General features: G+C 43.7%; 1 long non-coding RNA gene across 7 annotated transcripts in view; it reads left to right on the forward strand.

The window, feature by feature from the left end:
* Positions 1-23,915, forward strand: part of LOC309609114 — an 86,696-nt gene that overhangs the window by 21,969 nt on the left and 40,812 nt on the right. For all 7 annotated transcript variants that reach the window (XR_014233265.1, XR_014233266.1, XR_014233267.1 and 4 more), the window contains exon 4: positions 5,101-12,499. This is a non-coding gene — a long non-coding RNA (uncharacterized lncRNA). The remainder of the gene's footprint in view (positions 1-5,100; positions 12,500-23,915) is intronic.

A 23,915-nucleotide genomic window follows, 5' to 3' on the forward strand; every position in this document is an offset into this window, starting at 1 on the left:
CTTTTATTCCAGTAAGTCCTTGGGACTAGGAATGGTTTTTAAGACAGTAAAGTTTGCTGTACTGTAGAGACACTTAATACTTTATGGCAGATACATTTCCTGGGCTTCTATGTGGCTAATTTTACTTTATTCTCAGTAATAAGTAATCATGAGTACTTCATGAATTATTGAGTCAAACGCATGCCTGGAAGCCATTGCTTGTATTCAGTTTAAAGGATGCATCCATTTCAATTGCATTTTGAGAGTGAGGGCAGCTAATGAATTGTGTCCGCAGAAGAGCCTGGTCCAGGTGGCACATGCTGTACTCCCACTGGTAAAAATGGGTTTGTGCAAAAATACAGTTTGAAGAAAATAATCTATTTTAGTCAAGAAATGTAGACAGGGAACATGGCCTGTTACTAACTCGGGTGAATTTATTCTGGGAACCTTTTCTGCTTTCACATTCAAAGGCTGATCCCAGGAGAAGACATTCTGCTCCTCAACAGGTGTCTTGCCTGGTTCATTCATCAACCATGAAAATCACATCGCAACTCACACACACATGGGTGCACACACATATGTGAAACAATTTACGAAACAAAACTTACCCTTACTACAGACAATGTCCTCTAAGTTTTTCTACTCTATTGTATTCTATTTTGTTTGTTAAAAATGTTGGTTGTGTACCACTCGGTTAGGTTCATGACCTGCTAACGGGAGCCTGTTTGGAAAAAAAAACCTGATCTAGAATATATACCCAGGGGGAAACTGCTAAGTCCTAGTTATATGCGTGTTGAACTTTACAACAAAATGCCAAATGGGTTTCCAAAGTCATTATACCAATTTACATTCCCACTAGGAATGTGAAAGAATTCCTGTAGCTTTACCTCCTGCCCACACCTGGTGTTGTCAGCGTTCTTAATTCTTGCTAACCTGGTAGGTGTAGGTGTCTCACTGAGGTCTGCATTTGCAGTTCTCTGAGGAATAATTAGCTTGGACTTCTTTTTTTTTTTTTTTTTTGGACTTCTTTTTGACTGTATATTCACAGTCTCAGTGAATTGCCTGTTCACGTCTTTTGCCCATCTTTCTGTTGGGTTTTTTACAAGGTGTCGTTAAACAATTTGCAACACTCTATGATGTTTTGCTCATTTAACACAGGGCTTAAGTGGGAAGATTATTCCTTTGGGGATGGATTGGGAGTCAAGGAACTTGATCTGGTATGAAGGAGGTGTAAGAGGAAAACTGGGACCTCATTTCCGGTTTACTACCGAGACCTTCTATTTACTCTTGTCAGGAATACTCTGCTCTCTTAGCTAGGTTCAGGACCTTTTTTCCCCCCTTTCTTAACGCATGATAGCTGTTGGAGACAGTTGCGGTGGGAGGTTTCATTCCTCACTGACACCGCTTGAGGAAACCCACCTCCCCCTTCCCCACCACATTTGTCTTCTACCCCAACTGAACATCTTGCACCTCTGCTGACCAGGCACTGGGATTATGGGCTCCTGTACATTCTCGAGACTTCTTTTGATGTCATCCATAATTTAGTCCTAAGTCGAACTTCTGGATCTTCTCTTTCACACACCCCTCTCTTCCTTGATATTTCACCATAAGAGGTGAGAGAATCGCCGGGCACTGGGTGCTGGTAATAACGGTGCTCCAACCAGCGAGCTCGTGCCCTTTGCCCGGATCTGCACCTGCCTCTAGGTCAGGGTGGACCTTGTCCCACAAGGGCTTTTGTCGCAGTCCATGGAACCACTTCATAAAGTGGATGATGTTTTCCCATGGTAACCATGTTATAGTTGGGGGGTTGTGTTGTTAACTAAATCAGTCATAAATATAGCCACCCCAATATCACAAAAACAAAACTCCCCAAAATACACAAGCCTCTGTAAGAATAAATGAAATGAGTCATTGCTACCACAGAATAGGGTTTACAGAAGACCTTACTCAGAAAATGAGTGAAGTTCAGATTTGCCACTTCTAGGATCTGGAGCATGACTTCCTTGTTACAAGGTTCCGAGTGGTCCTAGTTTGGCTTTGATGAAATTATCCTTGCTAGTAGCTTTGGGCCCTGCTTCCCACAGCTCAGGGGTTCTCAAACTGGGTTTCTTGTAGCCTCACTGTTCTGGGGGAAAACCTTCAAGTGGACATCATACCCCTTGTGTGTTGGCCTCTAATGTGCCATGACAACCAGAGCAGGTAGCTGGAGCTCTGGGCCCTCTCCTCTCTTTCAGCCAGAGCAGCCCTTTTGTTTTCTTATTTATAACTAGAATCCCATGTAAGAATGCATTTATAAATGCAGCTGCTTTTTTAAAAGTTTGGAAATCACTGCAGCGGTTCACCTGGAGGCAAAGGTCCTTAGAATAGTGGGCTGTAGCCAAAGAAGAAGGGCAGGCTGGTATTTGCTGATGGTGTCTTTTCCTTCAAATGGACATGCAGTTCCTAAGGATGTCACCTTTTTGCTTTCCCCTTCCCATGATATTTCTAATGGCTGGTCAAGGGTCTATAATTTCCCCTGTCCCGGCTGATATGGCCTTCTGGTTCCTTATTGTAGCAGACTGCCCTTGTCTTCCCAGATCTGTGTGCCCCCTTCTCCCCTGGTAATGGAGTTGCGACCCACACATCCCCACCCAGCCAGGGGCTTCATTTCCCAGCCCCCCACGGTTCAATGTGGCTCCATGGCCACGTTCTCGACTGTGAGTACCAGTGATGTGTGTAATTCCCACATCACTTGCTTAAAAAGAACCTGCTTATCCAGGGCTTTTCTTTCACTCTTCCCCTCTCCCACAAGCTGAGGGCAAATATGATGGTGACCCTGCACCCCATGTGCAGACAAGGACAACTCCAGGGGAAGATACAGCAGCGGATAGAAAGGATCAAAATGTTTGATCACATTTTACAGTAGAAATGAAGAGTTATGGAGACTGCCCTGGCGGTCCAGAGGTTAAGACTCCACGCTTCCACAGCATTATGTCTCTTGATCGTGGCTTCTTGTCCTCGTGCCACTGTTCAGATTCCTGCTTTCCTTCCCAAGTCTCTTCGCTTGAGCCCTGCCCTTATGTGAGAGTCCATTTTCTTCATCTTTCAGCATCGCCACAATTTCCCTCTCTTTACTGAGCAGACCCAGCTTTCTGTGTGATCTTACTCCTTGGCTTCTTTTCCTTCTTTGCCCCGTGTCAGCAGAACATGGAAACAGAAAGTGGGCAGGAACCCTTTGGGTGACAGCCCATAAGATGCCAAGACAAACAGGACAGATTGCTTGGAAGTACAATCGTATAACATCCAGGGATAAATGAGTGACAAGCTAAAGGCTGGATTTCTGAAAAAGACCACCACCTCCGCTGTAGATACTTGGAACCAGCGTCTCAAAATGAGTGACTGCAGGGAGGGCACCAAATTCTCCTAAGAGGGCACACCCTCCACTGTTCATCCATTTTCCTTGTCACCACCTTTCTGGTTGAAAAGAAATAGGAAGGGGCTTCCCTGGGGGCGCAGTGGTTAAGAATCTGCCTGCCAATGCAGGGGACATGGGTTCGTGCCCTGGTCCAGGAAGATCCCACATGCCACGGAGCAACTAGGCCCGTGCGCCACAACTACTGAGCCTGTGCTTTAGAGCCCGTGCGCCGCAACTACTGAAGCCCGTGCACCACAACTACTGAGCCCACATGCCACAACTACTGAAGCCCGCGCACCTAGAGCCCGTGCTCTGCAACAAGAGAAGCCACCGCAATGAGAAGCCCACGCACCGCAATGAAGAGTAGCCCCCGCTTGCGGCAACTAGAGAAAGCCCGCGCACAGCAACGAAGACCCAACACGGCCAAAAATAAATTAATTAATTAATTTAAAAAAAAAAAGAAAGAAAGAAAAGAAATAGGAAAGCTGTACTTGAGTTTCACGCTGGTGCTTTTTAAGATCCAGCAGGAGTCCCACATTCTTTCATTGCCTCTTAGATTTCATTCTCTTCTCCCCTTTTCCTCCTTTTTTTAAAAAAAAATTATTTATTTATTTATTTATTTTTGGTTGCCTTGGGTCTTCGTTGCTGTGCGCGGGCTTTCTCTAGTTACGGCGAGCGGGGGCTACTCTTCATTGCAGTGCGCGGGCTTCTCACTGCGGTGGCTTCTCTTGTTGCGGAGCACGGGCTCTAGACGCGCGGGCTTCAGTAGTTGTGGCTCGCCGGCTGTAGAGCGCAGGCTCGGTAGTTGTAGCGCACGGGCTTAGTTGCCCCGCGGCATGTGGGATCTTCCGGACCAGGGCTCAAACCCATGTCTCCTGCACTGGCCAGCAGATTCTTAACCACTGTGCCACCAGGGAAGCCCCTCCTCCTTCTTTTTAAATCAAATAATTTAACAGACAAGGGTCAGAGCTAAAAATAAATCCTCGTTTTTCAGAGCTACCTATGATGTCATTTACTGTATTCTTAGGTCTTTGGAGTCGACACTCCAGACACACAGGCATGTAGATATACATTTGCAAAATAAAACCTCAGCTCACAAGCAGCTTCCGGAAGCTTGTGGTATTGCTTTGAGCTGAGGACTGGACTTTTCCAGGGGCTATTCATCCAGATTGCTGCTGTGCTTCCCTATCACCTTTCACCCAGGGGTCTTACCTGGATTTGTAGCCCAGCATTGGTGCTCATACCTCCCCAAGGAAGTATTAGTAACTGCTTTTAACAGAAGGAAACTGAGGTCCAGCAAAAAGGGCCAACAGACCGAGTGAGTGGGGAAGTTTCCAGCCAAGTTAGAAATAAAATTTATTTTGTGTAAAAACCAGGAACGCATGCTTTGATCTGTTTTTCTTTTGGCTGATACCAAAAGGTGGTCAACATGCAGAGGGTTAAACATGTGGGGGAAATAAATTCAGTGGTGTCGGCTCAGGACAGAACATATTGGGAACGAATAATAGAAAAACAGTACTCTCACTAAGTTTCATAACTCCAGCAAATTTGTGGATATGGGTTAACCGAGGCTGGAATTCCAGAACTCAAGTTACCCAAGTGTGGCAAGCCAGGGGAATTCCTGTTGGTTGGATGGGAAATCTTCAGCGTCAGCATTCGTGTTCAAACGTACTCAACATTTTCACCCAGTATGTAAGTAACTTTCTTTCCATTTTTACGTTGATAAGGAGCCTACAGTCTGGATGGAACAGAGGAAAAGGTCTGTATCCACTCAGACTAAATGTGGCCACCGGTCATGAAGAATGCTGACCGTGTCCATTCCCAATCAGTTCCTCATGCCTGGCACTGAAAGACACTGGACACCTCAGGCTGCAAGGACTTCAAGGCAATGACCACATCATGCATTTGTCACTTGATCTGTGAGCTGCCACGAGTCCCCAGCTGGCTGTGTTAAAGTGTTCCACCTCCTCACTGAGCTGGAAGTCCCTTGAGGGCAGGGACTCTCTCATATTCCTCTGCAGCTCCCGTGGTGCACCATGTTGATTTTCCATCAGTCAGATTTCAGTGGGGAAAGCAGAACCACTGTGAGTATCACAGGATGTATCAGGCAATTATGGGAGAAGCTGGGGAAGCAGGGATACCTAATGGGGAACTGGAGGACTGGTGACTAACCAGCTCTCCTGAAGCACTGGTGTGAATGGAACAGTCAAAGTTTGCCAGGCATAGGGGCAGCCGGGCACGTGCAGCTGCTGGAGGAGAGCTGTGAAAGCAGAGTTGGTAGAGAAGTCCATGGAGAACTATTGCCTTTGCATCTGGTGGTTGGGCCTGGGGCCACTGGACCAACCGTCAGAAAGAATTGCTGGAGAGAGTCTAATGGTGGTTGCCAGGGGCTGGGGGCAGACATTAGTCAAAAGGTACAAAGTTTCATTATCCAATATGAGTAAGTCGTAGAGGTCTCCTGTACAGCAAAGTGCCTACTATTACCAATACTGTATTGCATACTTAGAAACTGGCTGAGAAGGTAGATCTTAGTTTCATGTTTTAATAACACCAAATATCACACAAAACAACAACAGTAATGTCAATAATAATAAAATAAAGAGGGTGTGAAGAAACTTTGGAGGTAACAGACATGTTTATGACATAGATTATGGTGATGGTTTCATGGGTATATACTTATCTCTACACTCATCAAGTAGTATACATTGAATATGTAAAGATTTTTGTATGTCAATCATACCTCAATAAAGTGGTGGAAAAAAGAAGGAAAGAAAGGAAGACAGAAAGAGAGAGTTGCTGGACATGGAATGGGAAAGAGCAAGGACACACTGGAACCCACCAGCACTTTTCCATCTGTCTGTCACCACATGAAACCACAATGACCTTCACAAAGTAGTGGCTGTTGCTTTACTTCCACCTTCCAAATCTTGCCCCCATTTCTGTTTGGGCCAACTCTAACCCAGAACCATACAGAGAAGGGGATTCTGGGAAACCATTCCAGCTAAACCAAGTAGACACAATACAGTACAGAATCATCACAGATATGCAATAGTCTCTCTGAACTCATCTGGTCAGTTTCTAGCATCATTGGGAAAGTTCTGATCTAGAGTCAGGAGATGAGTCTGGTCATGGTTCTACCTCTAAAATTGTGTCCTTAGCTAAGTTGCTTAACCTCTCTGCCTGGCAGGTCCTCAGAGGGGGAAAGGAAAAATGATTCATCACCTCCTAGGAGGTCCGTGCAGAGGTGAGGGAGTTAGAATGTTAGCAGTGAGCTTTGATAACTTCCATCCAAAGGTTCTGAAGGATACTAGATTCTGCAACATTGTTTCTCTCAGATTTTGCTAGTGTGCATTTAAAGCATGTCTATTTAGAGCTGAGTCTCCTGGCTAAAGCATGGGTTTGACAGTCAGAAATTCCAGCTAGTTTTTCTCTAACTATAATCTTGGCGTGCTATAAAATTTGGAGCAAGTCATTAAACCATTCACTGTCAACATTTACTTATGTATAGAATGGGGATAATAACGTTCCAAGAACAGCAATTGCCCACTAACTCAGTCCCTTAAAGAAATGAAGCCCTGGCAGAGCGACTGTAAGCTTTACCAGAGCAGTGTTCTACAAAATTTCCAGGGCTTGCTCTGTTATCTCCTTCTTGGGGCGGTAAATAAGATTGTTCCAGAGTTTATGAAGCCAGCAAACCTGCCCCATTTCACCTCGAGCTGAAGCTTCCTTTAATGATGTAATATCAAACTCAGAAAAACTGGTTCCAGTCTGATCATCTGCAAAGCAATAAAGAGTGTCCTTCCTTGCTCGGTCCACAGGATGTGGTGACAGGGAGCCGAAGAAAGGTGGAGGAGATGGATTCAGGCCAGGGTGGAGGAAGCAGGCTCTAACCCGAGCAGATCACCCTCTCCCGAGACCAACTCGTTTCTACAGAGGAGCAGGGAGCCCTGCCAGAGACCTCCCTCCAGAGACCACAGCTCTGAAGAACATAAAACACAAACCACCCCTTGCATGTGGAGGGTTAACTTCACGGCAAACAGAGGGTTAGGAAAAGAATGCACAATATTTCCCCTCACATTTTTCATGAGCGACATGTCCCGTCCTAGGTCTGAGTACTTTAGTGCCTACCCTTAATAATCACTATCTGGGGCATTAAACGTCCCAGCTCTTTCTACCTGGCATCCGTAAGTGTCAACCAGAACCCACTAACAGGGCTTCCCTGGTGGCGCAGTGGTTAAGAATCCGCCTGCCAATGCAGGGGACACGGGTTCGAGCCCTGGTCCGCGAAGATCTCACATGCCGTGGAGCAACAAAGCCCGTGCGCTACAACTACTGAGCCTGCGCACTAGAGCCCACGAGCCACAACTACTGAGCCTGCGTGCTGCAACTACTGAAGCCCGTGTGCCTAGAGCCCGTGCTCCGCAACAAGAGAAGCCACCGCAATGAGAAGCCCACGTACCACAACGAAGAGCAGCCCCCGCTCGCAACTAAAGAAAGCCCGCGTGCAGCAACGAAGACCCAATGCAGCCAAATAAATAAATAAATACATACATACATACATTAAAAGAAAAAAAAAGAGCCCACTAACAAATGTAAACATATGACATTTGAACACAAAGTCATATCTCTTGCCCTCACAGGTGACAAAGCTCAGAGTAGCACTTTTCACCCTCAGCTTCCCACCGTTAGCCAGTTCATTTATAAAGGTGAAGCCTTGGGAATTCCTTGGCAGTCCAGTGGTTAGGACTCTTCGCTTTCACTGTCGAGGGCGTGGGTTCAGTCCCTGGTCCGGGAACTAACATTCCGCAAGCCGCACGGTCCCCCCAAAATAAATAAGTAATAAAATAAGGGTGAAGCCTTGTACTGCACCATGCACGTTCTCCCCCGGGTCTCTGTGATCCAGGGGCACATCTCAGCAAGTTGGCTGATGGACAGTGAGTGAGGTCTGAATATTTATGTAGAGTCAAGGATGAACACATTTTGGTACTTTAAAAGCCCAGCATAAAAATAGCAGTAAGAATATTTCGTGATAAAAATAATCAATTCCAAAGTCCTTTATTAGTATCCCCTTTTCTTGATTGGAAGACTTTCATGTGACTTACAGCGTTTGGGTCCAGTGTCATGTTTGTTAAGTTTATATAGTAACCAAAACTCCGGGTAAATATTTATGTAGTTACAAAACTTTTAACAGGCCCCAAACTTGGAATAATCCAAAAGAGAGCAAAATGCTCCACTTGGGGCAGTTGTAAATCCCCTGTTGTCAACGTGACTTGGACATCGGAAGGAAAGGAGTAAGCCCGAATGGCTCCCATATGTTTTGCCAAGAACAGCCTTTGAGGGGTGGGGGCAGAAGGGAGAACAGAGGAAGAGCTGCAGTGGACGGTCTGCATTGAGTGTCCCAACAGTCTGGTAACGGGCAGAGCATCATTTTGCACTTGTCAGCTGTTACCCGGTGGACGCCTGCGTGATAAATGAATAATGGGAGCCACGGGGCTCTTCTTACACTAAAAAATTCATTGCATATGGTTCTGTCCAGTTCTCTCTCCCATGCTATCTTTTGGTCATTATGGAAGTACATTTGTTCCCCGGGCCATAAAAAAGAGTATTACAGCTTTTAGAAGAGAATTGAGGCCAACAACTTAGAGATTCACTCTTCAGGGACATGATATAAAGGACTCATATCGGAACCCGGGATGCAGGGTCATGGAGAAAAATACTCAGGCTCACTGGGGCAGGGTCGTAGAGAAAAAAAAAGAATCTAACGAGGATTGTTCCTTTGAATCCATAAAGACCCAAACGTGCACATTTTAAACTGGTAATCATTTGAGAAATTTTACAAGACAGAGAAAGTAAGTCAAGGATGATCCCAAGCATGTATGCATTACAAAGCAGCTGTGGGCTGACATAAATTTGGGGCCAGTGATCTATAAAATAGTAACAGTAGGGAGATGCAAGAGGGAAGAGATATGAGAACATATGTATATGTATAACTGATTCACTTTGTTATAAAGCAGAAACTAACACACCATTGTAAAGCAATTATACTTCAATAAAGATGTTTAAAAAAAAAAATAGTAACAGTAACTGTACTGACCTCACAAGGTTGTTGTGAGAAATAAATGCAGCAATATAGAAGCTGCTTAGCACAACATAGGCACAAAGTAAGATTACGTAATCCATGTGCACTATTAGTATTATTATTACTTAACTTTGGAGACACTGCCTCATTACCTGCACCGCAAGGAGAGAGTTCATACTAGATATATTTAGCTGAAACAACTGGAAAATTTAAGCAGAAAATCCTCGCAAAGGGCTCGGACTTGGAGGAAGCATGTGTAAGGTTCTGTTCCCCGAAAGCTCTGGCCTAGGGGCATAGACAGTCGCTCCCCACCCAGGAGAGAAACCCTACCCTCACTGTGGCTTAGTTAGCGGAAGGCTGGCCTCCTAGGAATGGAGGCCATAAGGGCCTTTTCGTCCTTGAATAGTTCAAAGCATTTCTGGAAGCTTTGCTTAGTGGGGCAAGGAACGCTTAGAGAAACCTGAAATAGCCCTGGCAGGGCTGACGGCCAACAGCTGCGGCCATGGCAGTTGCTGTGTCCCATGTCACTGCACCTGACCCCAGGCACGGGGATCCCTGACAAATGTTCATGAGAGCCTCACAATTTTTATCTGTCTGGAAGCCAGTGGGAGGTGAAAGGGAGCCTGATTCTGGTCCCCAACACTGGCACCCTGTCAACACCGTCACATCCCCCTCCTATTACCTCTCTCCTTGCCATGGAATCCCAGGCTTTGGAGCTATACGAGGAATACTATTTTGTCCTGTTTTCAGGACAGTTTTCTTTCACCTCGAAATTCAGGTAAATTTCCCAGCAAAATAGAATTTTATGCCTGGTGCTATCTGAATATGGTTTTGAACACTGAATATGATTTGAGCAAGAATAATGATGCAAACTGCCAGTTATTAAGCATCTGCTATATGCCTCCGAGTATTGTGGGTGCTTTGTATATACCATTTCACTTAATCTTATAAGTGTTACCTCTAGTACCAAGGTTACACAGCTAATGAGTGGCAAAAGTAGAATCAACTCATCTTTCTCCTCTGTAGAAGGTTACCTGCTTTTTCAGAAGTCTTTTCCGTCTTAAAAATGGTTTATAAACTTTTCTGGTTATAAAAATAATGTATGTTCGTATTAGAAAATTCAGGAAATATGAGATGCCTAACAAATAGTAATTCTGCTACCCCATGTAACTGCTGTTAACTTAAAATTCTTTTTCTAGTGTATTTTTCTGTACATATATTTATAGTATTTCCCCTTTTCCAAAATTGGGATCATGGAACTTTTTAGACTTTCCAAAGATTTTTAAATTTCCTTGAAATACCAGGAAGGCTGTTTTACCCAGGGAAACAACTATGGACTTCTGGAGTTCAAATATAGTTCAGAAAACTGACCACACAGTTTCCAAGAGGTGACTAAATTTGGCAAAATGCCTTTTTCCACCCTGATAGAGGCTTTAAGTGCCTGGTCATTTGTTTTTCTGGCAGCAGGACCACTCTTCAGTGTAACCAATGGCTATTAATGTCATTAGAAGTTCTTCAACCTTTTTAGGCATTAATCATGCTCCAGATGTTACAAACATTTAGTGACCGAAAATGAACATACATTAAAGTCTTCAGCTGCTGCCTCAAGGTCATAGGGATTTCAGCTTCAGTCTCTTAATTTGGAGTTTCAGCCAGACCCCATCAGGGGGATTTTACCCTCATTATAAGCCACGGAGATTTCATTACACACATATTTTAGTATTTTATATTTTCAGTTGGCCACCCCAGTAGAGTATGTGTTCCTTTGAAACATCTCTCCTTTGATAGATAGCCCTTCATGGGGTCCTTTTGTGGGCATGAGAGATTATACTGTTTTGAGTCTATCTTTGCCCCTGAGATAGCAACCAGTAGCATTCTTCCTACTTTGATCAAATAGAATTATTTTTAGTAGAGGCTGTGTTGCTTGAAAGACAGCTTGTAATCTTAAAAAGCCCTTTACATTGTAGACATATGGGTTTCTTGACAGCGTGTGGCTAGAATTGCAATGTCTTCTCTGCCCAGAAGACTACCTTTGAATGCACCCGCTCTGCTCCTGTATGTCTGTAAAGATAAATGAATCCCTTTGGTGCCGAATATAGTAACTGTAGCATCCATCATTTGTGACAACCACTTCCTGAACTTCATCCCTGAATGTTGTATAAACCATTCTTATTGGTCCTCACCAGAGCTCAATGGTGCCAAAGGAAGTGATCAGCAGGCAGTAGCAGGCCGGAGGCTGTACCTTCCCATGACTTTTACATGCTGCTTTACACAACTCCGTCCCCTAATTCTACATATTCACTTAACAAATGGAACGCATGATTAATTTCACTGGAGCCCTGTTGGATAAATATGGAAAAAACGTGGGAGCTATGTCATAAACCACAATGGGTTTGCGTTCTGTGTAATTTGAAGACAAGATTCCTTTGCTGTGTGTCACTTACCTCCTATATTACCACCATCGCCCAATATTTCATAACCATCAATTCTTTGCCAGTGCCCACATGCAAAGATGGGTTTGTATTAAAAAATAAATGAGAACAGCACATTCTGATGTGGTGTAGTATATCAGCATTTTCCACCCGAAGCCTCACTGCCTGCCCTTCCCCTTTTAGGAAACAAAGGATACAAGGCAGAGCTACTTATCCAGTTACAGCTCCCGGTGAGAAGGGTGACCGGTTGTCAGAAAGAAAAGAAAAGCCTTTTTCCTTTGAAATATCTAAATGTCCAAAGATGGGAACAGTCACGGGGGGAGAATACTGGGCTATGCAGTTTGATCTGATTCTGTGGACCATCCATTTCCAGTTGGAAAGCTCAATTACTTTCAACTGCCAGAATCAAAAATCCAGACTTAACAGCGGCTTCAGCACGCAGAGCTTTATTTCTCTCACAGAACGAGGAGACCGGAAGTGGGCGGTCCGGCCCGAGTCATGCAAGACTCAGGTTTTCCTTTCCGCTCCACCAACCTTACCATGTTGGATTTCTTCCTTGTGCTTGTTGCCTCATGGTGGCAAGGTAGCTGCAGCACCTCTGGACACATTTTTAAGGTAGGAAGAAGGGGAAGGGCCACACTAGCCAGACAGTGGTCTCCTCTTACCTGGAAAGCAAAAGTTTTCCCTGAACGCTAAGCAGATCTCTGCTGTCTTTTCATTGGCCAGAACAGGGTCACGTGGTCACTCTCAATCGGCTTAAAAAATGAGCCTTAGCTGGGCGCACGGCTAACTTGAACTACAGTGTGGTTGTGTGAGTGCAGAAGAGCGAGGAATGGGTGCAGTTTAGTCACATACCTCCCACAGCTCCTCTCCTTAAGATGCTATTGAGAGGATGGCGCGGCTGAGGGAAGGGCGCAGAGGTAGAACGTACTGACCTCTTTGGAGACGTGACTGTCCCCGTGATGTGTTCTTCCAGGCACAGGAATCACAGTAACCCTTGCTATATGAGAACAGTCCCAGACTTTTTGTTCATATGTGAAAATTTCTATAATAGATTGTTAATTCCCCATTGCAATTTTTATGAAAACTCACTGTGTTTAAATTAATGGGAAAGTAAGTGTTCTTTTTAAAAGGTTAATCTGACCATTTTACCCCCCTGCTTAAAACTCTTCCAGAGCTTTCCATAGCTCTTAAGATTAAACGTAAAAGCCTTGGCATGACCGTTAGAGACCTGCAGGACTTTATTTCAGCAGCCTCCCATCTGTCTCTCTGCCTCAGGGTCCTTGCATAGGCCCTTTCTTCTGCCCAGAAGCTTTTTTCCCCCACTATGAGCTTCGCACCCCCTGCTTATCTTTCTGCTCTAAGATTGAAGATTCCCTAGAGAAACATTCCTTAACCTGTCAGGCTAGCTTGGGGCACCCTGATATGAACTCCGAGTACTCTAATCTTCCTCTTAGCATTTATCTAAAAAAAAGTAATTAATTTGCAGTGAGTTTTTCCGAGTCTGCTTCCCCTGCTAGAATGTTAGCTTTGAGAAGGCCCTAACGTTCTTGTTTATTGCACCTGGTTTATTGCCTGCTGTGTAGTAAGCACTTAACAAATATTATTGAATGAAAGAAATGAAATTCTAAAAGCATGAAACTGATTTTGGTGATGATATGCACTGTGCTACTCAAAATATAGTCCTTGATCTGGTGCTAATCTGCAAATTGCTCCTTGTTAATCTACCACAAATATAGAAATTGAAAGTGTTTAGAAACTTTTATAGCAATTTAAAAAGTGTTGTCACTCAATGGTTTGGAAATTTTAAAAAATAAAATAAAGCTAGTCCTTCAACACAGATGGTTTGAGAAGCTCTGTTATAGGTTACATACTACAAACTGTCATTACACTAGTGAAAGGCAAGCATTTCTAAAGCTGCAGGCACACTACTATATATAAAATAGATAACCAACAAGGACCTACTGTATAGCACAGAGAACTATACTCGATATTTTAAAATTATAAGGGAAAAGAATCTGAAAAAAAAGATATGTATGTATGTATAACTGAATCGCTTTGCTGTACACCTGAAACTAACACATTGTAAATCAACTATACTTCACTTTTTAAAATTAAAAAATAAAATAAAATAAAATAAAGCTGCAGGAGCTCCACAGCCACTGCCAGCAGCCATCAGAAGCTGGCAGAGCAGCACGAATTGCCAGCAAGAGGAAGCCATACAGCCTCACCTCCACCTCCTGAGTGAAACCCTGTCTCCCTAACGTCACAGCAAGTTATTTAACTTGGACACGTTCTTTCATCATTTGTGCCTCAGTTTCCTCATGTGTCAATGGGGATAACAACAGAACCTACTTCACAGGGTTGTTGTGAACGATTAAGCAGAGCAATTGTATGCCAAGCGTTTGGAGACACATGAGTATCTGATATTATTTTTATTTGCAATACATGAGAAAGCCATTTTGCCAAAATAAGAGGATTTTAAAACATGGTTTGGATTAAAATAACACTTCGGGTATAAAAGCACACTGAACAGAGATTGACATCAAACACTGAGAACAAACAGCCCGCTGGGAGGATGTAAGGCTGTGTGTGCTGAGGCAGGCTGAGACCGCGTCTGACCTCAGATCAAGGAAAATATTTGCACAACAGAGCTGGCATATTCATGCATAGTTCCTATATAGGAAAACTGGCAAACCAAACAGTCAGAGAGGGAGGGATGAGTAAGTGTTTTTTACTCTGATATTCTGTTCCAACTCAGGGTAGGTGAATTCTATCTATCATAAGGGCTGCATCCTCTTAGTTGAAGGCTTTAGTGTAAAATGCAAGTACAACTTACAGGTTACATTTTAAGCTCTTGTCAGTCATTTACACTTCAGCGTGAAGAAAAAAATCTGAACGGAGCTTGGGTGGGAGCCCTTTGCTCATGTCTTACCCTAACTAGGCCCTTGCTCCCTAACCCTACTCCCACCCCCGCAAATCCTGCCCATTATACACAGTGTAGCCTTGCTCACAGCTTAAACTTGACTAGCATTTCCTTTTTATTTCTTTGGCTTAGAACAAAGTCATTTATTAGATTTTTTTTTTTATTGGAGTATAATTGCTTTACAATGTTGTGTTAGTTTCTGCTGTACAACAAAGTGAATCAGCTATATGTATACATATAGCCCCTCCCTTTTGGACCTCCCTCCCATTCCACGCCCCCCCATCCCACCCATCTAGGTCATCACAGAGCGCTGAGCTGAGCTCCCCGTGCTATACGGCAGGTTCCCACTAGCTATCTGTTTTACACATGGTAGTGTATTTATGTCAAGCCTAATCTTCCAGTTCATCCCATCCTCCCCTTCCCCCGCTGTGTCCACAACGTCCATTCTCTACATCTGCGTCTCTATTCCTGACCTGGAAATAGGTTCATCTGTACTATTTTTCTAGATTCCACATATATGTGTTAATATGCGTTATTTGTTTTTCTCTTGCTGACTTACTTCACTCTGTGTGACAGACTCTAGGTCTACTTCCTTGGCTGTCGAGCCTCGCTGTTCTCCTACATCCCTGATAGGAAGTATAGGCTGTGCCACAAAATTTAGCACTTCTTTATATTCTGCCATCCACTGTTCCACGCTATTTTGGGGTATTTATCTTAATTGCATCTGCAAGTTCGAGGACCCCATCTTACACTTTGGGTTACCTCTCATCCCTCAGCACAAGGCTGCATACAGAATAGTCCTCAATAAACTCTTGTTGGATCACGAGGAAGGTGAGGCAGAAAACCTGGGACATCCGTATCAGTAGAGTGTAGGGGTAAGCCTTGGATTTGGGGCTGGAGAAGGTCGTTGTGACCTTAAAGAGAACATTTTCGGTGGGGAACTGAAGTGGGGGGCAAGGAGGAAGGAGCAAGAGGGTGGTGAAAACAACGGAGGCAAGAAGTGTAATAGAAAGTCTTTTTTGCTGCCTCCTTCCTCTTTATTTTTTTCTTTCACTATTATTGAGATATAATTGACATATAGCACTGTACAAGTTCAAGTTGTTCAGCATAATGACTTGACTTAATATATTATGAAATGATTGTACAATAAGTTGTTATCCATTATCTCATATGGATACAAAAAAAGATTTGTTTGTTTTTTTCCTGGTGTTGAGAACTTTTAGGATCTACTCTCTTAGCAACTTTCAAATATGCCATACAGCAGTGTTAACTAAAATCATCATGTTGTACATTACATAGTACTTATTTATCTTATAACTGGAAGTTTCCTTTTGACCACTTTCCTCCAATTCCCCCTGCCTCTGGTAACCACAATGTGTTCTCTTTTTAATATGAGGTTTTTTTTTTTTTTAATTCCATATGTAAGAGAGAGCATACAGTATGTGTCTTTCTCTAACTCATTTCACCTAATATAATGCCCTCAAGGTCCACTCATGTTGTCCCTAATGTCAAGTTTTCATTCATTCTGTTTTACGGCTGAATAATATTCCATTGTATATGTACACCACAGCTTCTTTATCCATTCGTCCATGGATGGACACTTCAGTTATTTCCATATTTTGGCTATTGTAAATAATGCTGCAATGAACATGGGGGTGCAAATATCTTTTCAAATTAGTGTTTTCATTTTCTTCAGACAAATGCTCAGAAGTGGGATTGCTGGATCATGTGATCAATTAAAATCAAAATTTTTAATTTTTTGAGGCACTTCCATACTCTTTTACATGGTGGCTACACCAATTTATATTCCCACCGGCAGTGCACAAGGGTTCCAATTTTTCCACATCCTCGCCAACACCTTTTGATGATAGAAAGTCCCTTTTAAAAAGAGTTCATCAGCAAAGGCTATTGGAGGAGGCCATAAGGAGGGAGATTTTCAAGAGAAAAGAGACTTGAGCTTGTGTGTATGCTGGAAGGAATGAGACCACAGAGAGGAAGCATTTGTAGGTGAGGAGAAAAGGGAGAATTGGTGAATTGCCATCCCCGAAAGGAATGGGATCAAGGGTCTCAATAGAGGAGTTAATCTTGGTTAGAAGGAGGGATCCCTGCTCTTCTGAGACAGAAGGGAAGGAAAAGTGGGTGAGGACACAGAAACACTGAGAGGTAGAAAAGTAAATGGATGAGGGAAGGAACTGGCAGACTTGACCTTCTTAAAAAATCGAGAATCTAGGTTCCCTCCAAGGGAGGTCATCCCACCTCTTCTCACCTGTATCCCAGAGTTTGGGGCTTGATAATAGTGGAAAGAATGTTCAGAGCAGGTGCTGAGATATCAGCAAAGAGGTGCTTAGAAAGGGTACTCAGCAACTCTGAGGACCCTGCTCTAACAGGCTGCCACAGATGTGCATCAGACCCAAGCGGGTCACTAATCCATCTGGCAATTCTGTGTCTGGCACCTATCTTCTGCTGGTCTTACTTAAAGCCTTAGAGATTCAGCTGTGAACTAGGTGATTCCGTCCTCTTCTCAAGGAGTTTGTACACCGGAGGGGAGACAGACAGGCAAATAGGTAGTTCGTGGACACAGTGCAGGGAGTGTTACAATAGGGGTAGATATGGGAGCTGTGCAGAGATGACTCCAATCTTGAGAGAACTAAAGGCTGCGAAGATTATTCCAGCCATGGTCAGGGGCAGGATCAAAGGCCCAAAGGCAAGAAAGGGCCCTGCATTTTTGGAAACTGAAAGTGGAGCAGTGTGCCTGGAGGGAAGAGAAGGTGACCAGTCAGGGAGGTGGGAGGGGCCAGATCGCGAGGAGCCCAACCTGTGCCTCCAGGGCCCACGCAATGTGCTCCAGGGTTTCATCCTGCAGGGAGGGAGGGAGTTTGTAAACAAACAGGCCTGTTAAGAGAGTAGTGACAGTGGAAATGAACAGAAGTGAATAGATTTGAGGGGTTTATAGGAGGAATAATTGACAAGCCTTGTTAATTGATTGGATAAGGGAGAAGTGAAGGAAGATTCTCAAGTTTCCAGCTTGGGCAACTGGATAGAGAGTGGTGCCACTCACTGAAAGAGAGAAACAGGAAGAAAAGCTAGTTTATGGGGAAATAGGATAAGCTTATTTTTGAACATATGGTCTTTGAGAGGCCTATGGGAAATGTAAGTGGAGAAGGCAATGTACAGTGTATGCATCTGGAGCCCAGATGAGAGGTCTGGCCTGGAGGCACTAAATTATTGGTCTTCAGCATGGGATGATAAAGGAGGCCACAGAGTCACTGGGCTGAACCAAGGGACAGGGGAGAGTAAGAAGAGACTGAGGCTAGAATAAGAGAGACCATAACCACTTAGGGGCGGGCAGAGGCTGAAGAACCCACAGAGGAAGAGAAACTCACACAGGAAACTGACGAGGGAAAATAGTAGGAGGAAAAGTAGGAGGCAAAGATGAAAGAGTGTGATGTTATGGAAGTCAAGGGAAGAAAAGGCATTTCAAGGAAGGGACAATTAACAATGTCAGAAGCTGAGGAGAAGCCAAGGAAGAAAAGACTGAAGATTGTCTGTGGGGTCTCAAAGCCACAGGAAGATTTTAGTGAACTTGGTATGACTGGCTTGGAGGAGTGGTAGGTGGATTCAGAAAAAAAGGGAGGACGGAAAGACAGTGAGAGGGGACCACTGTTTAAAGAAGGTTAGGGACTTCCCTAGAGGTCCAGTGGTTAAGACTTCGCCTTCCAATGCGAGGGGTGCAGGTTTGATCCCTGGTTGGGGAGCTAAGATCCCATATGCCTCGCAGTCAAAAAACCAAACATAAAACTCAATATTGTAACAAATTCAATAAAGACTTTAAAAATGGTCCACATAAAAAAATCTAAAAAAAAAAAAATTAAAGAAGGTTAAGTAGAGGAGAAAATAGAATGACAGATGGAGGGGGCATATGGGGTCAAGGAAAGTTTTTAATTTCATTGTCATTTAAAAAAATTGGAGTAAATTGAATTTTTAAAAATGCTGATGGGTAGGAACCTGTAAAAGAAACGTTGAAGAAATAGGGAGAGTGAATTAACTGATAGAAATGGAGTTCCTGAGGAGGCAAAATGGGATAGAACTCAGAACACCGAGGAAGGCCTTGGACTAATGCTCACAATTACAGGAAGTTTCTTGTGTGAGGCCTTCTGCCGAGCCTTTTATGTCCATCATCTCATTTAATGCCCACAACAATCCAATAAAATAGGTACTATTATTATCCCGATTTTTAAGTGGGGACCAGTTTTTAACTGAGGCCCACACAATTGCCTCAATTAGTGTCACAGAGCTCGTAAGTGGTGGACCTGGGACTTTAATCTCATCAGGAGTGGAAGAGGAGAAGATGGACTCAGATGCGGGCAGGTTTGCTGGCAGGAAACTGTGGGCATTGTCTTCTACCTCTGTGAATTGGGAGGTGGGGGGAAGGGCAGTGGAAGGGCCAGAGGGGAGGGAGAGGTTGCCTGCAGTTGTGAGACGGTCGTGAGAGATAAGCAGCTGACAGGGCCACATCTCCAGCAGCTCCTGGCAGCCAGGGAGCAGAAGCAGAGGCGACGGCCACACAGGACTGGGGATTGATTCTCCCTTGTCCTTCCCTGTTTTTACCTGTCAGACCTGAGGGAGGACCTACCTTGGAGGTGTACTAGCTGGAGTGCCAATGTAGAAAGAAAGGGGCAGGAAACTCTGGTTACCTGCCAATGCTAATACATGTCAGAACAATAGTCCTGCCGGGTCCTGGAAAATTATGGTGCAACGCCCATGTCATTATACCATCCCTATAATTTTTCACTGGCTTTTGGAGCAACTTTGTAATTTGTCTTGAATTTCATTTTTGAGTTACCAAATCTCAGTAGCATAACAGTTTTTAGTTCTCAAATGTTTCATTCATTTCATCATTCATTTATTCATTCCATGAATATTGATTGGGAGGCAGTGGTGGCCAACACATCCATTTTCCCTGTCCTCCAAAGCCAGGGAAACAGATCTATTTTAACTAGAGTGTAAGTGCCACAGGTCAGAGACTTGGATTATTTTGTTCATTGCTGTATTCCTAGTGCCAACAGCAGTACCTGGTATGTAATAGATTCTCAATAAACAGGTGTTGTATGCAGAAGCACCTTGAACTGTGAAGCCAAAGGAGTTTAAGCTTAAGCCCCTCACTGGCACTGGCCCCTTCCAAGGCTCTGGGAGAGGCCCTACTATGTGCTTTCATGGTTATATGTTTTTATTAAAATTTCAAAAGTAAGATATTTTAAGATTTCAAAAGTAAGATATTTAATAGTTAAGACCTCTGTCTCTACTCCAGTTTCCCCTCCATCACCTTCCCCTCCTGTCAAGGGATATTGGAGTGGCCATGGGCATTTAGGGATCCAGCTAAGGGGCAGTTGTGTTGAGAATACATTTAGTATGGGATGTGGGGGACACAGTTATATGGTATGCTGTTATTTAAGTGTAGAGTTATTGCTAGCTGTCCCAGTGTAGGAACAGCTTACAGGAGTACTCCCACCACCCACTTTGAAGACTCACGTGGCATGTCACAAAGGAGCAGGGTCAGATGTGGTGTCACAGAAATGAGCATGTCCTAGGCTCCTGGCACTAGAAGTTCGTGGGTGGTAGAGAAAGAAGATCTTCCTTAAAAAGGGCCTCCAAAATTGTTTCAGGCCCCTCAAAACGTGAATCTGCCCTTGGCTGGATAAATGGGTGAATCTAAATCCTCTCGGGATGAGAAATAATCAGCTCCTACTTTAATTTTCTCTAGTACTTACAGACAATAGAGTTTAGTTCAATGCTTACTTTTGGTCCTAGGGAATACATCACACCCTTCTAGTAAATGGTTCGTCTTCCTAAATGATGCTCTTGTGAGACTTCTCTCCAAAGGGCAGCTAGCTTGCAGTCACATCTTCAGAGCTGAGGTAGCCATCAAATTTTAATTCCCTATATATAATAGCCAAGTAAATATTGTCACTGTCAAGTTCTTTGTACCAGTTGCTTTAGCTAATGGTTATATTAGTAGATTTCTGGTGGTGTTCATTCATTCATTCAATAAATGTATTGAGTCTTTACTATGAGTCAGGCATTGGGGGTAAAACATTAAACAAGACACAGTCCCCTTCTTCAGAGAGCTTTTAGTCAAGTGGGGGAGTGAGACATTTAAACAGACAATGACAATTCATCATTTGCACTAAGACAGGGGCAGTGATGAGCACAGCATTTTCAAAGCACTTGGGTGGAGCGCCTGACTCTGGAGGCGAGTCAGGGAAAACTCCTTGGAAAAGCTGAGTCAACCGCTTGGCAGGGATGTGGAAGCACTGGGTGGGAGGGTGAACTGGATCAAAGGTTCCCAAGTCAGGCTGATCAGCACAATCACCTGGGACAGCTTCACAACTTCCAGGCCCACCCCCGACCTACTGACTCAGAATTTCATCTGGGTGAACCTCAGGAATCTGTCCTTTAAAAAAAAAAATCATCCCTGGTGGTGTTTTTGATCAACCAGATCTGGTGAAGTAGATGACCTTTGGGATTGTGGAGGAGATAAAGAGGCCTGCAGGAACCCGGAAGGTCCTATGGTGGAGGCGGCGTGAGAAGGAGGGGCTGAGGATGGAGGCAGGTGGAAGGGATGTTCCGGGCAAGGAAACAAAAGCCTCCTAGATGGGCTGTTTGAACGGATCTCAGGCCCTTTTAGAAGAGTCACTCAGCTCGCACAGCTGCCAGCTAACTCAGGCTCTGAAAGCCGTTTAACAACCTGATAGAGGGCACAGAGCCAGGTGTGTCCTGCAGGGAACAGGTATGTGAGTACCTGTGCTGTGAGCAAGAAGGAGAAGGCTCAGGCTGCCCTGTGGCTCTACAGGGACTTCCCATCCCCTGAAGGTTGGCCCTAGTCCAGCCTCCAATTCTCTGGTTCAAGGGATAGCTCCTTGTGTCATTTACCTTCAAAAAAAAAAAAAAAAAAAGAAATTAGATGTAATTCATATACCATAAAATTCACCCTTTTAATGTACAATTCAGCGGTTTTTAGTATATTCACAGAATTGTGCAACCATCACCACTACCTAATTTTTGAACATGTTCATCACCGCTGAAGGAAACTTGAACCTATTAGGAGTCCCTTCTCATCCCCCCTTCCCCTACCCTTATCCTTCTCCCCATCCACTAGCCACCACCAATCAGCTTTCTCCCTATAAACGTGACTCTATTGTATATTTCATATAAATGGAGTCATACCATATGTGGCCTTTTCAGAGCATGTTTTTAAGCCTCATCCATGTTTTAGTATGTATTCATTTAATATGTACTTCATTCCTTTTCATGGCTCAAGAATATTCCATTGTATGGATTTTGTTTATCCATTCTTCTGTTGACAGACATTTGGGTTGTTTCTACCTTTTGAATATTAGGAATAATGCTGCTGTGAACATTTGTGCATCAGTTTTTGTGTAAACATAGGTTTTCAATTATCTTGGGTATATATGTAGGAGTAGAATTTATGGGTCATGTGGTAACTCTATGTTTAACTTTCTGAGGAACTGCCACATTGTTTTCCAAAGCAATTGCCCCATTTTACATTCCCGCCAGCAGTGTAGCAGGGTTCTGGTTTTGCCACATCCTCCCCAACACTTGGTTTTGTTCCTTGTTTTTATTAGAGCCTCATCCAATGATGAAGCGATACCTCGTTGTGGTTTCGATTTGCATCTCCATTATGACTAACGACGTTGAACATCTTTTCATGTGCTTATCAGCCATATATATATTCTTTGGAGAAGTGTCTATTCAAATCCTATGCCCATTTTTTTTTTGAATTAATTTATTAATTTATTTATTTTTGGCTGCGTTGGGTCTTCGTTGCTGCGCACGGGCTTTCTCTAGTTGCCGCGAGCGGGGGCTACTCTTCGTTGCTGTGCGCGGGCTTCTCAGTGTGGTGGCTTCTCTTGCTGTGGAGCACGGGCTCTCGGTGCGCGGGCTTCAGTAGCTGTGGCACACGGGCTCAGTAGTTGTGGCTCGCGGGCTCTAGAGCAAAGGCACGGTAGTTGTGGCGCACGGGCTTAGTTAATCCGCAGCATGTGTGATCTTCCCGGACCAGGGCTCGAACCGGTGTGCCCTGCATTGGCAGGCAGATTCTTAACTGCTGCGCCACCAGGGAAGTCATCTATGCCCATTTTTAAATTGAGTTGTTTTTATGTCAAGTTGTATGTGTTCCTTATATATTCTAGATATAAGTCCCTTATCAGTTATATAATTTGTTAATATTTTTGCCCATCCTGTGGTCTGTCTTTTCCCTTTCTTGATGGCATCCTTTGAAACACAAAAGGTTTTACTTTTGATGAGGTCCAATTTATTTTTAACTATTTTTTCCTTTGTCACTTGTGCTTGTATTGTCATATTTAAGAAACCATTGCCTAATCCAAGGTCATGAAGATTTATTTCTTTGTTTTCTTCAAAGAGTTTTATAATTTAGCTCTTACACTTAGATGTATGATCCACTTTGAATTAATTTTTATATGGTGTGATATAGGAGGTCAACTTCATTCTTTTGCATGAGGAGATCCAGTTGTCCCTATACCATTTGTTGGAAATACTATTTTTTTCCCTCTTGAATTCTTGGCACCCTTCTTAAAAATCAATCAACCATATGTGAGGGTGTATTTCTGGACTCTCGATTCTATTCCATTGGTCGATATCTCTATCCTCATGCCAGTACCACACCTGTCTTGACCTTTGTAGAAAAGTTTGGAAATCAGGAAGTATGAGTCCTCCAACTTTGTTTTTTTCAAGATTGTTTTGGCTATTCTGGGTCCCTTGGATTTCCACATGAATTTTAGGATCATCTTGTTAATTTCTGCAAAAAAGTCAGCTGGGATTTTGATAGGGATAGCATTGAAGTCATTTATTCTTGAAGCAGTTTCATGAGGTCACTAAAAGGTCAGAGAGGGACACAGGTATTTATTATCACCTTGACATATAGGAAAACTGAGACCAGAACAATGCATTTTAAAAACCTCTCAGTCTGACAATGCTGCTTTCAACAGTAGGACGGATACCTCCTAACCCCCATGATGCCAATCTCCTTCTCTGTTCTTCTCCATTAATTTTCAAACAAATATTTAC

This window comes from Balaenoptera borealis (assembly GCF_965194805.1).
Source record: "Balaenoptera borealis genome assembly, chromosome: 1".
Taxonomy (NCBI): domain Eukaryota; kingdom Metazoa; phylum Chordata; class Mammalia; order Artiodactyla; family Balaenopteridae; genus Balaenoptera; species Balaenoptera borealis.